Raw genomic sequence first — 23155 nt, forward strand, 5'->3', positions numbered from 1 at the left:
GATGACCCAAGACACTATTTTTCCTACTAGATATGGTTTCTTAAGGACCTGGTGAATGGGATAATTTGTATTTACCATTACCCGGTGTCTTTAGAAATAAGGTCTAAGCTTCCTTGCAGTCGCCACCACTGCCAAAGCGAGTCTTTCAATCTTCTTATACCGAGCCTCAACACCCTTGAACACGTTTCTCATGAAACATAGACGTCGCTCTATTTTATCAATTTTTTGTACATGTATTGAGCTCATCATCTGGTTAGTAACAAATAAATAAAGGTACAAGGCTGAACTTGCTATCGAGCGCGTCAAAATAAGTGGGGATACTAGAAACTCCTCCTCGCATTAGCTTATACATTTGAATCCCTCTTTTTTCTTCAGCGTGGCAAAGAAGTGGAAAACCTTATCACCTACACAAGAAAGAAAACAAAATAGGGCGGCTACACACCCTTTTGTCTATTAAACCTCCTTCAGAGTAAAGGGAATCCTCATCTTAATAATGGCTTGGAACTTGCCGTGATTCGCCTTTATGCCTCTCTTGGTTAGCATGAAACCAAGGAATTTTCTTGTCTTCACACCCAATGAGCATTTGGCGGGATTTAAATGCAAATTGTAATTCTTGAATGACACTAGGACATCTTGCACATTTTTTCGCGTGAATCTCTTCTTCTGAAGTCTTTACTATCATATCATCAATATACACCTCCAGGTTGAGCCCTATTTATTTTAAGAACACCGCGCCCATGGGTCTTTGATAGGTAGCACTGACATTCTTGAGCCTGAAAGGCATGATTTTATACTAATAGCTACCATGATTGGACATAAATACTATATTGGAAGTATCCACGAGATCCATCTTAATTTGGTTGTATCTGGAGTAAGTGTAACACCCTTCTAAAAACCCCCGCGAAATATAAATAAATCAGAGTAATTTACAGCAAGGATGTTACAATTAATAAAAATAGATAAAACTCCAAGTCGTTTGTCATGCTTTATTAAACCAAATATCAAAACATGTGTTTAGCACAGCGGAAACTCATTTCAACAATGTTAAGAAACATATCCAAACAAAATCAACAATACATAATCCATAACCAATAATGGCAACAACGTATATCGAGTATCTCTAAGACTATCGACCCCCAGTGTTACAAGATCAGAGCATGACCGACACGACTCCACATAACCGGATAAACTTTACGAGTCATCCTCACCGATCGCTTAAACCGCTACTTCAATCTGAAATCATCAAAGTAAGGGTGAGACTACATCATAATTAAATAGCATTATAAATCATCAGATATAGAATTTCATAAGCAATTATCCACCCTACTTAGCATATTCAGATTTATCAATTCATACAAATCACAAGCACAAATCAAAAGTATGCACCAATAACACCACACAATCATAACACCGGATTTCATCCTGACATGTCACAATTTATACAAAGACCATGTAGACTCTTATGCATGTGGTACCAAAATTCGTGAATCACATCACAAGACTTCTCTCTTTGATACTGCCCTCTAGTCGCTCACACCCCACATGGGCACACGACTACTGCCTCATCGCTCACACCCCACATGGGCACACGATGACTTCCTGCTAATCTCCGCACAATGGGAATTAGCCTTCCAATGCAAATGATTTATGAATGAATGCACACATGTCACATACTTATATCATCATCAATCCGATGCTTAACATCGCTTTACCACATAACTCAACATAGTTATCACCAGCAAGTATGTACATGTATTATGCATCATTCAAAACAAATCACTCATCATCATTCATCAAAACACATGATAACAACATTTACCATGAATAACATCCATCTACATCATCATTCATCAAAACGCATGATAACAACATTTACCATGAATAACATCCATCTACATCATCATTCATCAAAACACATGATAATCATATTTACCACGAACAACATCTATTTGCATAACAAGCAGAAGCAATCACATTATAACAACACACATCATTGCACATATTCAATTATGCAAACAACAATTCGTTGCACCTCATCAACTATACAAAACGAGAACAAACCACACTTGAAGAAAATGATACTTTTCAAAATAAAATCAAGTTATTATTATTTTCTTTATTTCATATGGTAAAGCATTCAATTTAGGGAACAACTTCCAAAACGGCATGTAAAACGGACTTACGGTTTGAAAATTAGAAGCTTTTAAAGTTAGAACAGTTTTCAAAACGTGCTGCTGGAATTTTGTACTGGAACCCGGTTCGTCCCACATGGGAACCGGTTCCTGGACCCAAAAATGCCATTTTTAACGTTCTAACATAGTGGAACCCGGTTCCTCCCACATGGGAACCGGTTCCCACGAACCCAGTAGCTGAAAAACATGATTTTTAAGACTTTTATGCATCCCAAACACATACCAACTCATACCATTACGAAATTGATCATCGATAATCATCAAAATACTCCAAATACATGATTCTAATGCACAAACAACATACCACAACACCATGTAACAATACTACATCATCAATTGCAGTCAATTCATCAAATCATACATGTCAGTGTTGGTATTTCACAAAACCTAACATCCCAAATAGAGATTCTAATCCCTTAATTCAATCCTATCATCATCAAAATCATAATACTACATAATTAGAGTAATCACCCCTTACCTGGAATTAGGTTCTTGATTCTCCTTGAGCTTTGGGGTTTTCCTCCTCCTTGCCCCTCTTTCTCTTTGGTTCCTCTTTACGTTCCTCAGCTCTTCTCTTCCACTTCTCATTTTTCACGTTCTGACACTTTTTCCTTATTTCCCTTATTTTGTGAAAACATAAAATAGTTAGTAATGGGCTTACTCACTTAGCACCCCCATACTACTAACCTCACCATCCGACCCAATGGCCCTTAATCCATAATTCTACAATAATTCAACCAAATACCAAAATAATTCTAATTAATAATTTAATTTCCAATTAAATTAAAATTAGAAAATATGGGGTGTTACAACTCTCCCCCACTAAAAGAGTTTTCGTCCTCGAAAACATACTTCTAGTGAAAAGTTCCAGATAGGAGTCCTTCCTCTGACTCTCCCGTTCTCAATTAACACTTTCTTAGTCGAACCTCAAAATTCATCTGACATAACCAACATAAGCATGCCTCATGCATTCAATCTCAACTCTTACGTCGCATTTGACCATCCCAAGGTGTACCACTCGCCATATCTCCCAAGGTTAACGACAATGGAGCGTCAAGGTGCGACTCATACAATACTCCCAATAACTGAGTAATATAATTACACAACCATGGTATGACCACACCCGATCAACACTGCAGTAAAGCATTCCATCTACCGAACGTACCAACCTTAGACACACTTTTCCATCTGAGCGATGAAATAACACTTACACTTTTCACCAACTGCTTCCTTCAAGAGCTCGATAATAACATTCCTATACCATTGAATTTCAACTATCTGATTCCTCTCAAGTCATACCAGCAATTATCCAACATGTTACATTCCGCTTTTTTTTTGCATTATTTGATTACTCATTACAATCATCATTACTAATTAGATTTCTCAGTTTTATCCAATTCCAACTCTCGTTACTCATTCGTTCCAGAATCCTTCTTTATCATACATGGTACTAATCTACCATTTAGCAACACTTACTCGCACTCAAAAACAAAGTCCTGATTTACTTCCTCTATTTAAACATTCTAACCATCAGAACGAGTACACACAAGTAATTATAATCACACTCATCAGCCTTAACTTCGCTGAATACATACTCGTTAACTAAGTACATCCACAATAACATACTCATCATCTCGGCAATTATTCAAAAGAGTTCTAATTCTCTAGCACGACATCCTTGCATCCACTAGATTCTAAATCTATCATATAGATCAATTCATGTTCTCTACGTAGGCTCCCGGCATATTAATTCCTCACTGCCCACGAGTAGTACTCGCACACTACTCCGCATCACACTTTCGCTGCGCGACTCTGATTACCCGTCTTAAATCACCGTCCAATATGTTGCACTCTTTCATATTCACTTCTTCATAAATTCACACAACATGGTGAGTGATTATTCTCACAGCTTAGTATTCATCATATCCTAAACCATTAAGGTAACAAACAAGCTCATCCTATCTATATGATTCCGTCTACTATCAACAAGAGATTAAGGGTGATCAAGTCCTCAATTTGTCAATAGATAGCCGACAACCATATTTAAGCATAAACCATCGTTACTACATAATAGTGTTCTTTTCCGAGTTTGCACTCAAACTCATTAACATCGTCATAGTTCAATAGTTCACTCTGAGTCTTTACAACTCGCATACTTCCCTCTCATTGGATCTTGTTAGTGAGATACCAACATCCAAACATTTTACAAAATCTGCTTCATGGTCACTTAGCATCACACACCTGTTAAGTACTTCCAACTTCATAATCACTAATATACTCGTACCTTTCTATTTATCTCGTTATGAATCAAAATCCTCATCTAGCAAAAGACCGCGATAACATTCGTAACTCGTGGTTTCACTCTAAATCCCATGACATCTTTTGCGTCCAAGTATCATTCCACTCGGAATCTCAATAATTCTTCCTCACACCAATAGGTGTAAGAAATCCTCTACAATTCTTCTTCTATACATGTCGTTGCTTTGGCATCATAAATACGACTTCAACCGTACTAAAACTGATTTCACCTTTTCTACTAATTCACTCCTCACTAAAATCCATCGGTACTCAAATCATCTTTATTACCGAACATCTCATCAACTTATTCCTCAACAACACATTCTACTCAATTTTGTTTCAAACAATCACGGTAGTAGGCATTCCTATTCAACAAGTTTTGCACTTCCTTAACCGACTTCAGAATATCTCCTCATAGGATCAAAAGTTATGGGCTTTTAAAGTAAAAACAATTTTCCAAAAACACACAGTAGAACCCGGTTCCTCCCACACAGGAATCGGTTCCTGGCTGCTTCCCATAACTCGTATCTGATTTTTACTATGGGGTACCGGGTTGTCTCTATCTGGGAACCGATTCCCAACAACCCAAAATTCCCACGCCTCTGTTTTTATAATGGGAACACATTTCAAACAAGTTTTAAACATCAAATAACAACATATATCATGGTTATTAAGTCCGCTTCGCAATTCCCAAAACGACACATAAATCAGATACTCGGATCTCAAGATATGAATTTTCCAATCGTTGTCCGAAATTGCAACACTGACGCCATGCAGCGACACCTTAAATGATATTTCCAAAACTCCTCAAATGGTACACTTAATTCCTAAAATTGCTTCTCAACAAACCTTTTAATTATTCCTTCAATTCGTTCAACTCTGACACTGACATCCCGTGCCGTACCAACAAACAAGTCTAGTTCAAAGAGCACGCGTAACCGCAACTTCACCTCATTCCAACATCATCCTGTCACAATTAAATATGTTACAGCTTCTGCAACCATTTTTATAACAAAGTTCATCTCTTTAGCTTTCCGACGCTTCAAACGGAACTCAAATCGGATGTCCAGAACTCCAGTTATGAATTTTCGAAGTTCTGCAGCTATTCAGCAATTTTCCGGCGTTTTGCTTACGAAAATTTCACTCCAAAACTCATTCTCTTCAACTCGATCATATTCCAAACAACCCCTTATTATATCTCTTCACTTCCAAACATTCTTATAACTTGAGCAACACATCCCATTGCCGAAGTGCGATTTCTGAAACATTACGACAACAATCCTCTTTGCAAACTTGCAACTGAACCTCTTCCGAGACGCACGGCTACTCAACTGACAACTTCGCAGCCCATCAGCAGAGCTGATACATTACAACTTCTTAATTTCCGTCTCCTACAAAAAATCATCAATTACCTCTAATCATTTTCCTTCCAGATGTTCCAACTTAACTACCAGTCAAGTCCTAATTTCAAGTCACCTTCGATTCGGAAAACAACAACTCCAACAACGCTTGCACTGTTGCCAACAACAGCCTACTGAATCAATCATCTCACAACTGAAATATAACCAAGAAGCGAAGCTTCTCCCCCACTTGTTTCAAACTAACTTCCGCAACAAACAACCAAGTACCGACAGTGATTCACTCACATGTCGCGTACCAAGGGTTAATACGCCGACAGTATTCAACTGTCGTGCAACTCAACAGACTCAACAATTGGCCGGACGGACCGACCTGCCCTGATACCACTATTGTAACACCCTTCTAAAAACCCCCGTGAAATATAAATAAATCAGAGTAATTTACAGCAAGGATGTTACAATTAATAAAAATAGATAAAACTCCAAGTCGTTTGTCATGCTTTATTAAACCAAATATCAAAACATGTGTTTAGCACAGCGGAAACTCATTTCAACAATGTTAAGAAACATATCCAAACAAAATCAACAATACATAATCCATAACCAATAATGGCAACAACGTATATCGAGTATCTCTAAGACTATCGACCCCCAGTGTTACAAGATCAGAGCATGACCGACACGACTCCACATAACCGGATAAACTCTACGAGTCATCCTCACCGATCGCTTAAACCGCTACTTCAATCTGAAATCATCAAAGTAAGGGTGAGACTACATCATAATTAAATAGCATTATAAATCATCATATATAGAATTTCATAAGCAATTATCCACCCTACTTAGCATATTCAGATTTATCAATTCATACAAATCACAAGCACAAATCAAAAGTATGCACCGATAACACCACACAATCATAACACCGGATTTCATCCTGACATGTCACAATTTATACAAAGACCATGCAGACTCTTATGCATGTGGTACCAAAATTCGTGAATCACATCACAGGACTTCTCTCTTTGATACTGCCCTCTAGTCGCTCACACCCCACATGGGCACACGACTACTGCCTCATCGCTCACACCCCACATGGGCACACGATGACTTCCTGCTAATCTCCGCACAATGGGAATTAGCCTTCCAATGCAAATGATTTATGAATGAATGCACACATGTCACATACTTATATCATCATCAATCCGATGCTTAACATCGCTTTACCACATAACTCAACATAGTTATCACCAACAAGTATGTACATGTATTATGCATCATTCAAAACAAATCACTCATCATCATTCATCAAAACACATGATAACAACATTTACCATGAATAACATCCATCTACATCATCATTCATCAAAACGCATGATAACAACATTTACCATGAATAACATCCATCTACATCATCATTCATCAAAACACATGATAATCATATTTACCACGAACAACATCTATTTGCATAACAAGCAGAAGCAATCACATTATAACAACACACATCATTGCACATATTCAATTATGCAAACAACAATTCATTGCACCTCATCAACTATACAAAACGAGAACAAACCACACTTGAAGAAAACGATACTTTTCAAAATAAAATCAAGTTATTATTTTTTTCTTTATTTCATATGGTAAAGTATTCAATTTAAGGAACAACTTCCAAAACGGCATGTAAAACGGACTTACGGTTTGAAAATTAGAAGCTTTTAAAGTTAGAACAGTTTTCAAAACGTGCTGCTGGAATTTTGTACTGGAACCCGGTTCGTCCCACATGGGAACCGGTTCCTGGACCCAAAAATGCCATTTTTAACGTTCTAACACAGTGGAACCCGGTTCCTCCCACATGGGAACCGGTTCCCACGAACCCAGTAGCTGAAAAACATGATTTTTAAGACTTTTATGCATCCCAAACACATACCAACTCATACCATTACGAAATTGATCATCGATAATCATCAAAATACTCCAAATACATGATTCTAATGCACAAACAACATACCACAACACCATGTAACAATACTACATCATCAATTGTAGTCAATTCATCAAATCATACATGTCAGTGTTGGTATTTCACAAAACCTAACATCCCAAATAGAGATTCTAATCCCTTAATTCAATCCTATCATCATCAAAATCATAATACTACATAATTAGATTAATCACCCCTTACCTGGAATTAGGTTCTTGATTCTTCTTGAGCTTTGGGGTTTTCCTCCTCCTTGCCCCTCTTCCTCTTTGGTTCCTCTTTACGTTCCTCAACTCTTCTCTTCCACTTCTCATTTTTCACGTTCTGACACTTTTTCCTTATTTCCCTTATTTTGTGAAAACATAAAATAGTTAGTAATGGGCTTACTCACTTAGCACCCCCCATACTACTAACCTCACCATCCGACCCAATGGCCCTTAATCCATAATTCTACAATAATTCAACCAAATACCAAAATAATTCTAATTAATAATTTAATTTCCAATTAAATTAAAATTAGAAAATATGGGGTGTTACAGTAGGCTTCCTTAAAACTAAGTGTTTTGTAGTCTGAAGACTCATCAATCATGCGATCTATATTCGGTTAAGAGTACGGATCCTTTGGGCATGGACATTAATGTTAGTGAAATTGACGCACATGATCTATTTTTTTGACGTTTTCTTTACCATGATCATGTTAGCTATCCAGGATGGGTATTTTACCTCAGTTATAATATCGGCACTTGTTAGCTTCTGCACTTCCTCATCTATGATTTCTCTTTTTCCTCATTAATCCTGCACTTTCTTTGAGATATCGGTTTGGCAGCAAAGTCAATAGCGAGATGATAAAACTCAAGCCTGGCATCTATACTTAGCATATTCAAAGGAACCCAGGTGAACAAGTCAATGTTTCTCCTAAGAATGGCAACCAACTTCTCTTCTTCAAATTTAAACAAGGATGTGCCCATCTTAGTGACTTGGTGGTTCAAGGGGCAATATGGACCTATTTCAAGTCTTTTGTAAGGGGTAAGATTTTAATTATCTATCCCTAATCTAGGGTTCCATATTGCTACATCAGCGCCACCCGCATATGGATGTGGGGTAGCGCCCAGGGTGATGAATTCCCTCCTCATTTCTAGGCTACTTTGATAGTATTCCTAGGCGATCTCCTGGTCTCCCTAACTACAACGACGTGCCCATAAAGTAATAGGTATTTGATCCTTAAATGGAGGTGAACATGATCATCCCCTAGTAAGTTAAGGGCAGATCTATCCAAGATGGATTTGTAAGGGGACAAGGCATCTACCAGAAGATTTTATACTTCAATTGTTATGGTGCACGCCTTTGAGCCGAACGTCATTTTAAGTGTTATGCGGCCCTTTACATGTACATGTTTTCCTGAAAGTCAAAATAAAAGAACCTTGGAATTCTCTGATGTTATTGTGTCTAATTGGAGTCTCTAGAGGATACTATAGAATAAGACGTTGGCTAAGATACCACGGTTAATTAATACTCCCTTCACATTCTAAATATCACACTGAACAGTGACGACCATGACGTCATTGTTGTGAGGAAGAAAACCAATTATTTCTTCATTCGAGAAGATGATTTTGGATTCACGTTCCTTCCTTGGGATTCTGGTAGCATTAGCAAGAATAATGTTCGCCGTATAAACCTGATAGGCGTATTTTTCATTTGAAGGAACTAGATTCTCCTCTACCAATGAAACCTCTAGTGATGGTGTTGACGATGATACTTAAACTTTTCTTAAGAATCCTCATAGAAGTTGGTGAAATATATGGTGAGTAACGATGAGTGTGGCCTATATCAGTTTTACAAGGCCCCATAATGGGTGCCAATTGTACTTGCTAAAATGTATAATACGTGACAACCTCTATTGACTAAGGGCTATCCGAGGTTTTAAGGTATGTTGGGGCGATGAGAGCTAGCTCACGTTGGGGGTGAGAAGCTATGTGTATGTTGTTTTCTGTGTGCGAATGAAATTTTGTCCCTCTCAACTTTATCGTTGAGAGATTTATAGCAGTCATGGGCTTGGATGCTACCCTTAAGGAATAATATATACTTCTAGAAGATGCAAGAGTACACATCTAACCCATTGTTGAAGCTGCATAGGGCAAGCAACAAAAGATTTGGAAATATTTATCCTGGAATTATCGTGTCCACAAAGATGGTGAGAATGCCATTTGATAATTTCTATGGTTTCGAACTCGTGTTTAAATGTTCAAAAGTATAAAAATAGAAAAGTAAATATTAACACAAAAGAATTCCTTCTTCGGAAAGAGAAGATTTATCAAGCCTTGTATATGATCTACTTCTCACAAACTTAAACTTATAGACCAATTATACTCAACCTACGATACTCATCTATGTCATCACGTATCTCTCACATCAGTGTCAATCTCTGGAGCATCTACGAGATCAACTCACAACCAAGGTTATCTCTAATGCAAAGTCGCGAGAACATCCGTATTCTCGCGTTGGGGATCTCTCGTGTGCTGCTTAAACACGAAAGCATTAAGAACGAATACACAAGTGATTGTCAGCTCTAAACCTATCTCTAGAGTTCAGAAACTAACAAATAATCATCCTAGATAAGGATTCAAGAAGTTTTTCTCTAAAGCAACCAAATCCCGAGCACAGAGCAAAATCTAAGACAACAATCAAAACAGTGTTACGACTGACTTTAAATTTTAAGTTTATTAACCTAAATTACAGAGTCTCCACCTATATTTATTCTATCCTAAGGATAAGGGCAAATATGAGAGAAAGCCAAATAAAAGAAGTTTCTAGGTAAGTCGAGAAATTAGGATTAAGGGAAGGTGTTAGGCACCCTTAATTCTTCCTTAAGGCTTAAAGTGTCTCTAGGGTAATGTTTATGGTAAATAGTTTGTGGTTAAAAAAAACAGTAGACAATAGGGTAAAGAATACAATCTTAAACCTACGGACAAATTAAGTTTTTACAAAATGGGACTCGTTTCGGTTGCCCAAATGCCTACGTACAGAATCAACGTAGTTCGAAGTTTGTTGGTGTTTTTTATAGGATATATGTATTTATTTATATTTGAATTGTTGTGGTGTTCTAGAAAAATAGAATATATCGCAATTTGTGGTTCGTAGTTAAAATAAAATAACATATAATCCATATTTTTTGTATATTTTGGTATTTAAATAATTATGTTAAATGTGTTAAATTTGCAATTAGATAATTTAAGTGTTTTTTAATAAATAAGAATTTGAAATTATTGATTTAGAAAAAAGAAGTATAATTTTAAGTGTTCTTATCATTGTTATTATAATTTTATAAAGAAGAAGTTATTTTTGTAAAAAGTATAATTTAAGTGCTCTTACAAGTTGTGATTATAATGAAGTTTATAAAATAAGAGATTAATAAGGTATTGGTCGTGCAAATGTGATTTAATAATATTAATGATCTAAGTTCTATTTCATTCACCTTTCGTTATGGTATTGGTCGCCGAGAAGCCTTCTCCTTCATCACACCAGGCCCGACCTTCCACCGGCGCAGCAAGCTCCATAGCACTGGGCCCCATTTTTTAGTGGTTAACTATAATTATATATTAAAATAAAATGTTGTAAAATATTATTTTAACCGCATTCCATACGTACTGAAAAAGGAAACGACGACACAATAAAAGAAAAGCGAAACGAAACGGTATACCAAAATAAAATCGAAAAGAAACGACATCAGGAATTACAAACAAAAGAAAATCAAAACGAAACAATACGAAAAAAATCACAAACAAAACTGCTACGGTTCAAAGGCGGGCGGTATATTGCAATTTGATAAGTTTATTCAAATAAAAATTGTTCATTTTCTGTGAGTGGTTTGATTGTTCTTTGATTCTAAAATTAAAGAAAGAACATAGATAGAAAAGTGATAAATTAAAATCATTGCAATTGCAAGAATAATGAAAGTGGTGTATGTTTCTTTGACTCTTTGTTTGTGTTTCCTTTTTATTCTTTCTCCCATGGCTCTATGATTTCTTCTCTTTTTGTGTATGTTTGTTTTTTGTTTGTGGATGTGGCTTTTTATTTTTTTACTGTAAGAAATTGCATGTGAGAGTCGAAGAAAGAAAAGTGAATTGGTTGAGTTAATTTCATTGAAGAAAGAATAGAAGAGTTATGCTAAAGTAATTGTTAAAGAAGAGAGAAGAAATAAAGAGTTAGAGTAAGTAGAAATGTAGAATGGGTAGCTTTCAAAGACAAGGAAGAGAAGAAAGGTAAGGTAGCTAGCTGTCAAAAAAAAAGAAAGAGTTGGAAACCAAGTGTAAGGACTAAGGATTACACTTGGTTTTGATTAATATATTAAAAAAATAATTGGTGTTTCTTTTTTATTATTTTGTTATGATATGTCATTTTTGTTTATGTTCGTGTTAGAGATTCAATAATTTCAATAGTTTAGAGAAACTTGTTAATTAAGATTTTATCTTCAAAGCTTATATTATAGAAATAATAGCTATCATTTGTGTATACTATTTTCTTAAATTACTATTTTACTAGGTAGAAATAGTAGTCTATAATTTTTCTTGGCACTAATTTAATAATATATTGTAGGAACTCAATTAAACAACGGGGATACAAAAAGATAGGTTGCTATTAAATATTGCAGATTGATCATCAACGGACACAACAGACATAGTAAGATATTCCAGGTTTTTTTTTACTATGCCTCCTAAGATGCCTCCTAAGAATAGAAAGTATGAATGTGGAAATGATAAGCGTAAGAAAAAGAAAAAAATTGAAGAGTTAATTCAATCTCAAGTAGGGGCTCTTGATTAATTTTTGATAAAAGAACCACAAGTTTCAAATGGAAGTCATGATGTTGATCATATGAATGTTGAAATTCTTGATAGTGTGCCCATTGAAAATGATAATGTTGATAGTGTGTCTATTGAAAATGATAGTGTTGATAATGTGTCCATTGATGATGAAGTTAATAATGATGTTGGTAATCTTGAGGAAGTTAATGATGATGATGATGATGACGATGTTGATTATGATATATTTGATCCAAGAAATTGGGATCGTCTTCAACCTAAAATGATTGATTTACTAGTTATGAAAGGTCCTAAAAGAGATAGTTCCATTGTGAAGGGTCCTAGAGATAATTGGAATAAACGCTTTACGGCTAATTTGTATTCTAGATCTTTAGCAAATGGAGAGAAGTGTGATAGAGATTGGCTTGTTTATTCGAAAATACTAGATAGACTATTTTGTTTCTGTTGTAAGGTTTTAAAAAATGGGATTGGTAGGGGAAAATTATCAAATGAGGGTTATAGTGATTGGTCACATGTTGGTGCAAGAATTAAAGAGCACGAGTTAGGCATGGAACATGTTAAGAATATGACTACTTGGTATGAGTATCGTCAAAGGTTGCAAAACTTTCAAACTATTCATAAAACGACACAAAGATTATTTGAGAAAGAAAAGGATCACTGGAAAAATGTTTTAAAAAGAGTTATTTCAATAGTGAAATTTCTTGCTAAACATAATTTAGCCTTTTGTGGTTCTAAGGAAAAATTGTATGAAGATAGCAATGGTAATTTTTTGGGTTTGATTGAAATGTTAGCTGAATTTGACCCAATTATCCAAGAACATGTTAGACGTGTTACAACTCAAAAAGTTCACACTCATTATCTTGGACATAAAATACAAAATGAGTTGATTTCATTGCTTGGTTATGCAATTAAAACTGAAATCATTAGAAAAATCAAACAAGCTAAGTATTTCTCAGTAATACTTGATTGTACTCCGGATGTTAGTCACCAAGAGCAAATGTCTTTGATAATTAGATATGTGGATGGTTTTTCAACTTCTATTAGCATTGAGGAATCATTTTTAGGATTTTTGAATGTGAATGATACAACTGGCCAAGGGCTTTTTGATGTTTTACAAAATGAATTGAAAGAACTTGGTCTCGACCTATTTGATGTGAGAGGACAAGGTTATGATAATGAGTCAAATATGAAAGGAAAGCATCAAGGTGTTCAAAAGAGATTTTTAGACATAAATACAAGAGCCTTTTATACTCCTTGTGGTTGTCATAGTCTTAATTTGGCATTGTGTGATATGGCTAACTCTTGTAATAAAGCTAGGAATTTTTTGGATTTGTTTAACATATTTATACAATTTTTGCCAATTCAACTAAAAGATGGAAAATTTTGAAAGATAATGTAAAAGGGTTGACTCCAAAAGCATTGTCATCCACTCGTTGGGAGAGTCGTGTAGAAAGTGTCAAAGCTATAAGAACTCAAATGTCAGATTTTACAAAAGCTTTACTTGAAGTGTCAGAAAATGATCTCGATCCTAAAATACAAAATGAAGCTAAATCCTTAGCAACAAATGAGCTTGGTGATTTTGAGTTTTTGATGGCTATAATTATTTGGTTTGAAATATTATCTGCAATTAATTTTGTTAGCAAGCTTTTACAGGAGAAAGATATGTTTATTGATGTTGCTATGAAAAAAACAAAGGAGTTGATTTTATTTTTTGAAGGATATAGAGAAACATGTTTAAATAAGGCACTGGTTAATGCTAAGGAAGTTGCGGTTGAATTGAATATCGCTCCAATATTTCCTCAAAGGCGTATAATTAAAAGAAAAAAACAATTTGATGAGAATTTGAATACTTCAGCAGTCGAGTTATCTGAAGAGGAATCTTTCAGGGTTAATTATTTTCTTTACCTTGTTATCAAGCTCTTGTTTCTCTTAATAAGAGATATGAGAAATACCAAGAGTATGAAAGTATTTTTGGTTTCTTGTTTAACTCTCACAAGTTACAATCATTGGATGATGATTCAACCGACTTGGTTTGAGAAGTTTATTATGATTATTACATCTCTTGGTTTCCGCTCTTGTGATCATGATTCAACTTTATTTGGAAGAGCCACCTATCATGGTATTGTTTTACTTTCATTATATGTTGATGATATGATAATTACTTGTGATGATGTTAATGGGATTAATGATTTGAAATTACAGCCAAACACTTTGAGAAGAAGGATTTAGGAACTCTTGGGGATTGAAGTTGCCTAATCTCCAAAAGGCTGCCTTCTTTTTCAATCTAAGTATATTGCCAACATCCTTGAGCAAGCTCGACTTTCTGATACTAAAGAAGAAAATATTCCTCTTGAATAGAATGTGAAATATGCTCATTCTAATGGTGTTACTCTTCTAGATGCCATCTTGCATCACACTTTAGTTGGAAGCCCAGTGTATATTACAATTACCAGGCCTGATATTGCTTATGTTGTTCATTATATAAGTATGTTTGTTGTCTCTTCCATTATAGTACACCGAGCAACTGTTCTTCGCATTCTTCGCTATCTTCGATGAACCTAGTTTTAGAGCCTTTTATTTCCCTCATCGTCCTCATTGGAGTAACATGCTTACTCTAACTCTGATTAGGCTGGTGATTCCATAAATTGTCGGTTTACCTTGAAGTTGCTTTTCCCTCGAGAGCTTTCGTTTTGCTGCTTGTCTTGTTTATTATGATTTATCATTTATCGCATTCATAATCGACTCTCCTCAAAGTTAGATCATAGAAAATATCTTAGAATTGAGTGCAATTCTTTTTGAATTAGTTTTATTTTCATTAAATCATGTTTTGCATGCATAAATCAAAGTGTTAGATTCTAAGTGTAACAATATGCTTTAAGTTTATTAGTCGAGTTTTTGGATCAATAACCATATTTGAGATTGGTTCAAGTCATGACAATATTAGAAACTCAAAGCACCTTTAAAATAGCAAAAAGTGAGAGTTAGAGTCTTGTGGTATAGAGGGTGTTCACATGAGGGTTCGAGGAAAGCTGACCAGCAGGACATATTCATCACAGAAACACCTTAGATATCCTTGAGGTGGAAACTAAATCTAAAGTGGGAAGGAAGATGAGCTCCCTTTTCCTATTAGTATTCAATCACCTCTTTGAAACATTGGACAAAGAATATAAAATAATCGAAATGACAACGGCCGACTTCGAACCAAACTCCTCGGAGCAGCCTACCTCCCAATCATATATCAGCAAACAAATACAAGGAAGAACAACTCGAACACAATATGAAAAAATAAGACGCTTCAAAGCATAAAAACATTCATCCCAGAGCCTCGTAAAAGAGTAACAAGTGAGGACCCTGGACACCGTCAGACTAATCCGAGATCATCACCATGGTTATCCGCTCCAGCAGTTAATTATTTATTTGTAAAAATTCAATTCATTATTGACATGAATATATATATATATATATATATATATATATATATATATATATATATATATATATATATATATATATATATATATATATATATATATATATATATATATATATATATATATCTGTGTGTGTGTATGTGTGTGTGTGTGTGGGGGGGGGGGGGGGGTTATAATCAAATAACACCAAGGTGTCAAATTTAGTAACATGACACATTCGATAGCTCTTTACTGCATATCCGTATAATATAATCCACCGTATTGAAATCTATTATCATATAGATCATGTCTATAAAATACAACATCAATCGAGAATCATTTAACATTTCAACGAGATGCATAAAACTAAAGTCTTAGGAAACTTCATCAAAACCGTTATTTTTGTCCTTCAGTTTAATATATCAAATGATTTTCAATTGATGTTAAATTTTATAAACATGATATATATGATAATAGTTTTCAATTCAACAGTGGATTTTATTATACTGATATGCAGTAAAGAGTTATCAGATGTGTCATATTACTAAGTTTGACACTTTAGTGTCATTTGATCCTATATATATATATATATATATATATATATATATATATATATATATATATATATATATATATATATATATATATATATATATACTCCAAGAGTAAGTTATTACTCCCTCCGTTTTTTATTATAAGTCGTTTTGGAAAAAAAAATTGTATTTAAATATAAGTCGCTTTACAATTCCAATGAATAATTAATGCTATTTTTCCTATTATATCCTTAAATATTTATTATTCTCTCTCCTTTCAATTATATAAATTTATCTTCCACATGTCATTAATGAAGGATAATTTTGTAAAAACCTTCATAATTTCTCATTTTCATACAACAATTATTATTTTTCTTAAACTGTGTGAAAAGTCTAAAACGACTTATAATAAAAAACGGAGGGAGTATAACTTACTCCACATCTTGACCATTTATTATTTTCAATCTAATAGTTAAAAATAATAAGAAATAGTTTTCTCTCTCCATATTTAATTACTTATTATTTTTAAGCATTAGATTGAAAAAAATAAATGGTCAAGATGTGGAGTAAGTTATAATAACTTACTCTTGGGAAGATCTTGAATCTTTGGTATTCTACTAATTTGAACTTGTGGTACAACTCAATCTATGAAGAAACAACACATAATTTTTTTTTTATCTTATGTTTCTTAAAGGGTCCGAATGACCATTATAATGTCAAAACCAACATTTTCATGATGAAGAATCTCCCTGAAATTTGCAAAGTCTTTTCCTCAAAACTTCAACAAAAAGATAAAATTTGGGGTAATGTTTTGGATTAAAATCCTAAAACCCTTTACAACAATTCCAAACCTAACTATAACATAAAATGTTTCAATACTTCTTCAAGAGTTTGTGGATATAACAATCCACGGGAATGACAAATTCAAACTCTTCCATAATTTGTTACTTTTATGGAGAACAAGTAATATCGGGGAAGATTTCTATTTCGAGCATGAATTTTCACCAGGACTTCTACATTTGAGATCACCTGTGACACGCACGAGAAGCTAGTGACTCTAATTTCCAAACTCGAATATACCAACAAATATGACGCCACCATTTGCAATGATCATGTATCCTATTTCAAAATCTTATTTCTCATTACATTAATCACTTACACACCACTTGAATTGTTGAGACCGGTGTCATAGATCATATTTGCAACTCTTTGAATCTTTTTTCATTCTTTTCACTACATTAATCCTATCAAAATTTATGTACCAATTAATTCTCACAATTTTTATCAATTTAAGGAATTATCTAATTTTTATACTCGCGGTCTTTGTGTAATCACCTTCTAATCATTTTTATTCATTTGATCATATTGCTCTAGTTTTACATCACTCCTCGTCTATGTAGATGACCTCATCCTTACAAACAACATTCTTATTTACATTAAAGCCTTAAAAACCTAATTGGATGAAGCTTTTCAAATCAAAGATATTAGTAACCCTAGATACTTCAGTAGGATAGTGAAGGATAGAAAAACACTTAGAAAGGGGGGGTTTGAATAAGTGTAGCTTTAAAAACTTGACAGATAAAAATAAATTGCACAGTTATTTTTATCCTGGTTCGTTGTTAACTAAACTACTCCAGTCCACCCCCGCAGAGATGATTTACCTCAACTGAGGATTTAATCCACTAATCGCACGGATTACAATGGTTTTCCACTTAGTCAGCAACTAAGTCTTCCAGAGTCTACTGATCACACACTGATCACTCCAGGAACAACTGCTTAGATACCCTCTAAGACTTTTCTAGAGTCTACTGATCCACACGATCACTCTAGTTACAACTGCTTAGTTCACTCCTAAGACTTTCCTAGAGTATTCTGATCAACACGATCACTCTAGTTCCTTACAACTTAATGTAATCAATTCTAAGAGTTTACAAATTGCTTCTTAAAAGCGATAATCACAACTGTGATATTTCTCTTAATCGTTTAAGCTTAATCTCACTAATATATTACAAAAGCAATGTAGTGAGCTTTGATGAAGATGAAGATTCTGAGTTTTGATTTGAACAGAGTTTCAGCAAGTTAATTTGAATTATATTGTTCAGGATCGTTAACCTTGCTTCTCATCAGAACTTCATATTTATAGGCGTTGGAGAAGATGACCGTTGAGTGCATTTAATGCTTTGCGTGTTCCGTACAGCATCGCATTTAATGTTATACGCTTTTGTCAACTACCTCGAGCCTTGTTCACGCTGTGTCTACTGACGTAGCCTTTAGTAGCTTTTAACATTCCTTTTGTCAGTCAGCGTAGCCTGCCACTTGTACTTCCTTCTGATCTGATGTTTGTGAATACAACGTTTGAATATCATCAGAGTCAAACAGCTTGGTGCATAGCATCTTCTGATCTTCTGACCTTGAAGTGCTTCTGAGCGTGATACCATCAGAACTTCAGTGCTTCTGTTCTCTTGTTCTTCTGATGCTTCCATAGACCCATGTTCTGATTCTGCTTCGACCATCTTCTGATGTCTTGCCAGACCATGTTCTGATGTTGCATGCTGAACCCTTTGAGACAAAGCTTCTGAGTGCTGAATTATGCGTACTCTTTATATATTTCCTGAAAAAGGAAATTGCATTGGATTAGAGTACCATATTATCTTAAGCAAAATTCATATTATTGTTATCATCAAAACTAAGATAATTGATCAGAACAAATCTTGTTCTAACAATCTCCCCCTTTTTGATGATGACAAAAACATATATAAATGATATGAATTTGCGATCAGAAAGAACAGACGGCAAAAGACAAATTACACAGCTATAGCATAAGCATATGAATATGTCTCCCCCTGAGATTAACAATCTCCCCCTGAGATAAATAATCTCCCCCTGAAATAAATACTCGAAGAACTTTAATAAAAGACTTCCCTGATTATTTCGGTAGAGACGATCATATAAGCTTCTGTCTTTAGAGAATTCATAGCTTCTGACTTCTACTTCCATTGGACAGCTTCAGAACTAGAATTTCTTTAGATTCCTAGAACACTCACAGCTTCTGATTCCTGCTTCCATCTAGGACAGCTTCAGAACTTGAATTTCTTTTGATCTTCTGAACATTCACAGCTTCTGACTTCTGCTTCCATCTAGGACAGCTTCAGAACTTGAATTTCTTTGATCTTCTGAACATTCACAGCTTCTGATTTCTGCTTCCATTTAGGACAGCTTCAGAACTTGAGTTTTCTGGATCTTTAGAACATTCACAGCTTCTGATTTCTGCTTCCCTCGGATAGCTTCAGAGCTTTAATTTCTACCAACATCACTTCATGCTAGATTTGTATCAGAACATTGTTGAATGTACCAGAGCATCATCTGAGCAACTCTACATCCTGAAATGTTACAGAACAAAAACTAAACGACAAAAGTCAGCATGAACGAGTTAGAACATAAAATGTATATTCGAACACATTATATGTATCAGAGCCATAACATTATATGTATCAGAGCAAATAGGCTTAAATAATGTATCAGAGTAAATAGAATTTTGTCAAAACAAATAGACAAATATGGATCAAATTCTATTATCAGTGCTTCTGATTTCTGAAGCTTGACAGCACTCAGCTTGCTTCAGTTTTCATGGTTTTGCTTCTGTGTTTGCTTTGAAGATTTTCTTCACTTCTTTATACCTGCAAAACACTTAAACCATATAGAACTTGCAGTTCTTGTTAGTAAATGCAACTGATTAAATCAAATCATTTATCATTTATCTTTCTCCCCCTTTTTTTGTCATATCATCAAAAAGCAAAAAAGATTCAGAGACAAACAAAACGAAACACACGGAGGAAGAAGTTGATTTCATTGAAGTTCAAACAGCCGGTACAGAAGTACATGAAGACAAGAAAGATCAGATGCACAAAGACAGATGCAACGAAAAGAAAGAGACAATACAGACTCAATCTAAGATGGCCCTAGTCTTGACAAGATCTTGGTCAGCATCTCTTGAACCATATTGTTGTGTCCTTCTTGCCTCACCATGAAAGCGCTATACTCAGCATTGAGTGAGCTTTGCTCATCCTGTCTTTTCTGAATTTCTTCCAGAGTCCTTGCAAGACGAGAAGATTCATCAGAAGAAGCTTCACCGCTTTCAACCACAGGAATGGCATGTTGATCTGCAGCTTCCATAGATAGATCATTTGCAGGGATTTCCTCAACAGGAACAGTTTTAGCAACATGATCTTCAGCATCTGCTTCTTGCATAGAAGCATCTCCATATTCTGCAGCAGGAATTTCAGATTCTCCATTCTCAAGTGCCTGAAGAATGGCAGCTAGATTCCTTGGAGCAGAAGGACCTTCAACTACTGGTGGGTCAACAACTTCTGGAATGACCAAGCTTGGGTCTTTCACAGACGGGTTTTCCCTCAGATAGTCAAAGAGAGTCTTGAAGTCTCCTAGCATAACAGGATATTGAGGAATAAAGATAACCATATCCCTGCATGGATTTGCTTCCATTGCAGCAGCCAATTTTAATTGTTCCATCTCATCCAAGAAGGGCTTCTCTTCCAACAGATGTCTTCCTTTGAGACTAGCAAACCAGAAGTCTTCATAATTCCTCAGAATTCCACGAGGCCGTGGGGCAGCGGCTACACAGGCTTCCTGAAGTTCTAAAAACAGAGCATCTGATTCTCTGCGAAAGATCCTCCAGAAGTTCCACATAGCAACATCATTCAATCCAGAACTTTCAGCAATTCTGAGAGTATCAAAGGTACTTCTGAGATTCCTCTTTATGTTTTCAAAAACTACACCAATAGGATATACAGGACGAAATTTTATTTGGGTTTTTGAAAAGGCAGGGTTGGAAGTGAAGTACGGATGAGGTTCTCTATCCATCCTATAAGAAGATTCTGCTTCAGTATCAGAATCTAACACTACCACTTCAGCTTCAGGACGAGGCTTGGGAGTGTAGTTGCAATCACGGAGCAGCTGCTCATGTGATGCAGAGGTTGGAAAAGGAGAATCACAAGGATTGTTTTGAGAGGTGGAGGGAGTATGTTCAAGAGTGGCATTGAGAGGAGGTTGAGATGGAAAGAGAGTTTGAAGGGGTGGTATATCCAGAACAGGATTTATGGTTGGTGAAGAGGAAGGAATGGTTATAGGAGTAGATGGAGGTGTAAGAACATGGACAAAGACAGGTGATTCTGATGTGGCTTTTTCTGGTTCAGGTGTAGGGACAACCTCTATTGGTGCAGCTTCTAAACAAACAGCAGGAACAGAATTAGGTTCAGAGATGCATATACCTTTGGAACCTCTCAGAAAAGCTTTGGCCACATCCTCAGTCTTCTTCTGCTTCTTACACTTCGGCTCTTCAAAAATCTTTGTTTTGCCGCTAGCGATTTCTTTCCTTCTGACATATGCCAAAACTTCTGGTTGATTCTCAGCCTCTTGAGAGATATTTTCTTCATCAGATTCTTGAAGAATCATCTTTCTTTTTCCGATTTTCTTCTTCTCAACAACTCCAACAATCTCAGCATTGTTATTAGACTTCTTCTTCTTTTTCTCAGCTTCCTTCTTTTTCTTCTCAAAGTCAGCAGAGACAGCCTTAGCAACCTTTGCAATGACTTCTTCTGGGACCATTTCTTTATTGGTGGTAGCAGCAGGATGATCAAACTTTCTTTTGGTCCTTTCTTCCTTCTTACGATTCACTTTAATAGGAGCACCTTTGTCTTGATCTTTAAGACTCTTATCCTCTTTTTGTGACTTCAGATACTTAGTTCTGACTTCAGGTACCTCACTATTGAAGAAGGTTTCAAAGTCAGCTAGTACTGGTTTTCTTCTGATTCTTGTTCCAGCTAGAGGTTTAGGAACTTTGAGGATAGTGTCAATAATTTTCATCTTCTTCAAAGAAAAAGCATTCAGACAGGCTCCAGAGGTGACAGCAAGGTTTTTGATAATACCTTCAGACTCCAGACTCTCAACAATCTTGGAATGCACCAGAAGGTTTGTAATAATTCTACCAAAAGGAATGATTGTTCCACCATTTTCTTTTCTGAAAGCGTTTCTGGAATCCTTTACTGCTTTCCACATATGGTTGAAGATAATGTAAATCACATCAACCTTCTTCTGAGTGGCAATGCAATACAGAATATACCTTTGATCATTATTGATGAAATCCGGGGCATGTGTTGATTTCCTATGGTAGAAACACCCCAGAAGGATCTTTGTCCAGATTCTGTAGACATCTTTCAAATCCTTGTCGTATTTTGTTTTCTTGACATTTAGGTAGAGAGTGGACAGAACCTCTCCCAAATCTGCTCTTTGATCAGACTCATAAACCCCTTCAGGATTTTTCAGATCAAACATCATTCTTAGGATGTTTTCAGTAATAACAACAAACTTTCCATGGACGAAAGAAAGTATAGATTTTGGAGCAACCACAGCGTGTGCCCAGAACTCCTTGAAAAGATCCGGATAAACTGGACCAACGAACTCAGCAAACAACGAGGTCCATCCTTGAAAAATGATGTCATCTTTAAGGTGAAATTGGTTTTCTTCAATGTTGTCAAAGTCAACCATGAGTT

At 35.4% G+C, this 23155-nt stretch overlaps 1 long non-coding RNA gene and 1 pseudogene across 1 annotated transcript; one reads left to right on the forward strand and one right to left on the reverse strand.

The window, feature by feature from the left end:
- Positions 1-960: 960 nt before the first annotated feature.
- On the reverse strand, positions 961-2730 carry LOC131618478 (uncharacterized). The gene is made up of 2 exons (XR_009288862.1): positions 2671-2730; positions 961-1233 (listed from the first exon to the last, which is right to left on the reverse strand). It is a non-coding gene; the product is annotated as an uncharacterized LOC131618478 (long non-coding RNA).
- Positions 2731-12533: 9803 nt separating this feature from the next.
- On the forward strand, positions 12534-14875 carry LOC131655977 (uncharacterized; annotated as a pseudogene).
- The last annotated feature ends 8280 nt before the right edge of the window (positions 14876-23155 follow it).

This window comes from Vicia villosa, linkage group LG1, assembly GCF_029867415.1.
Source record: "Vicia villosa cultivar HV-30 ecotype Madison, WI linkage group LG1, Vvil1.0, whole genome shotgun sequence".
Lineage (NCBI taxonomy): Eukaryota > Viridiplantae > Streptophyta > Magnoliopsida > Fabales > Fabaceae > Vicia > Vicia villosa.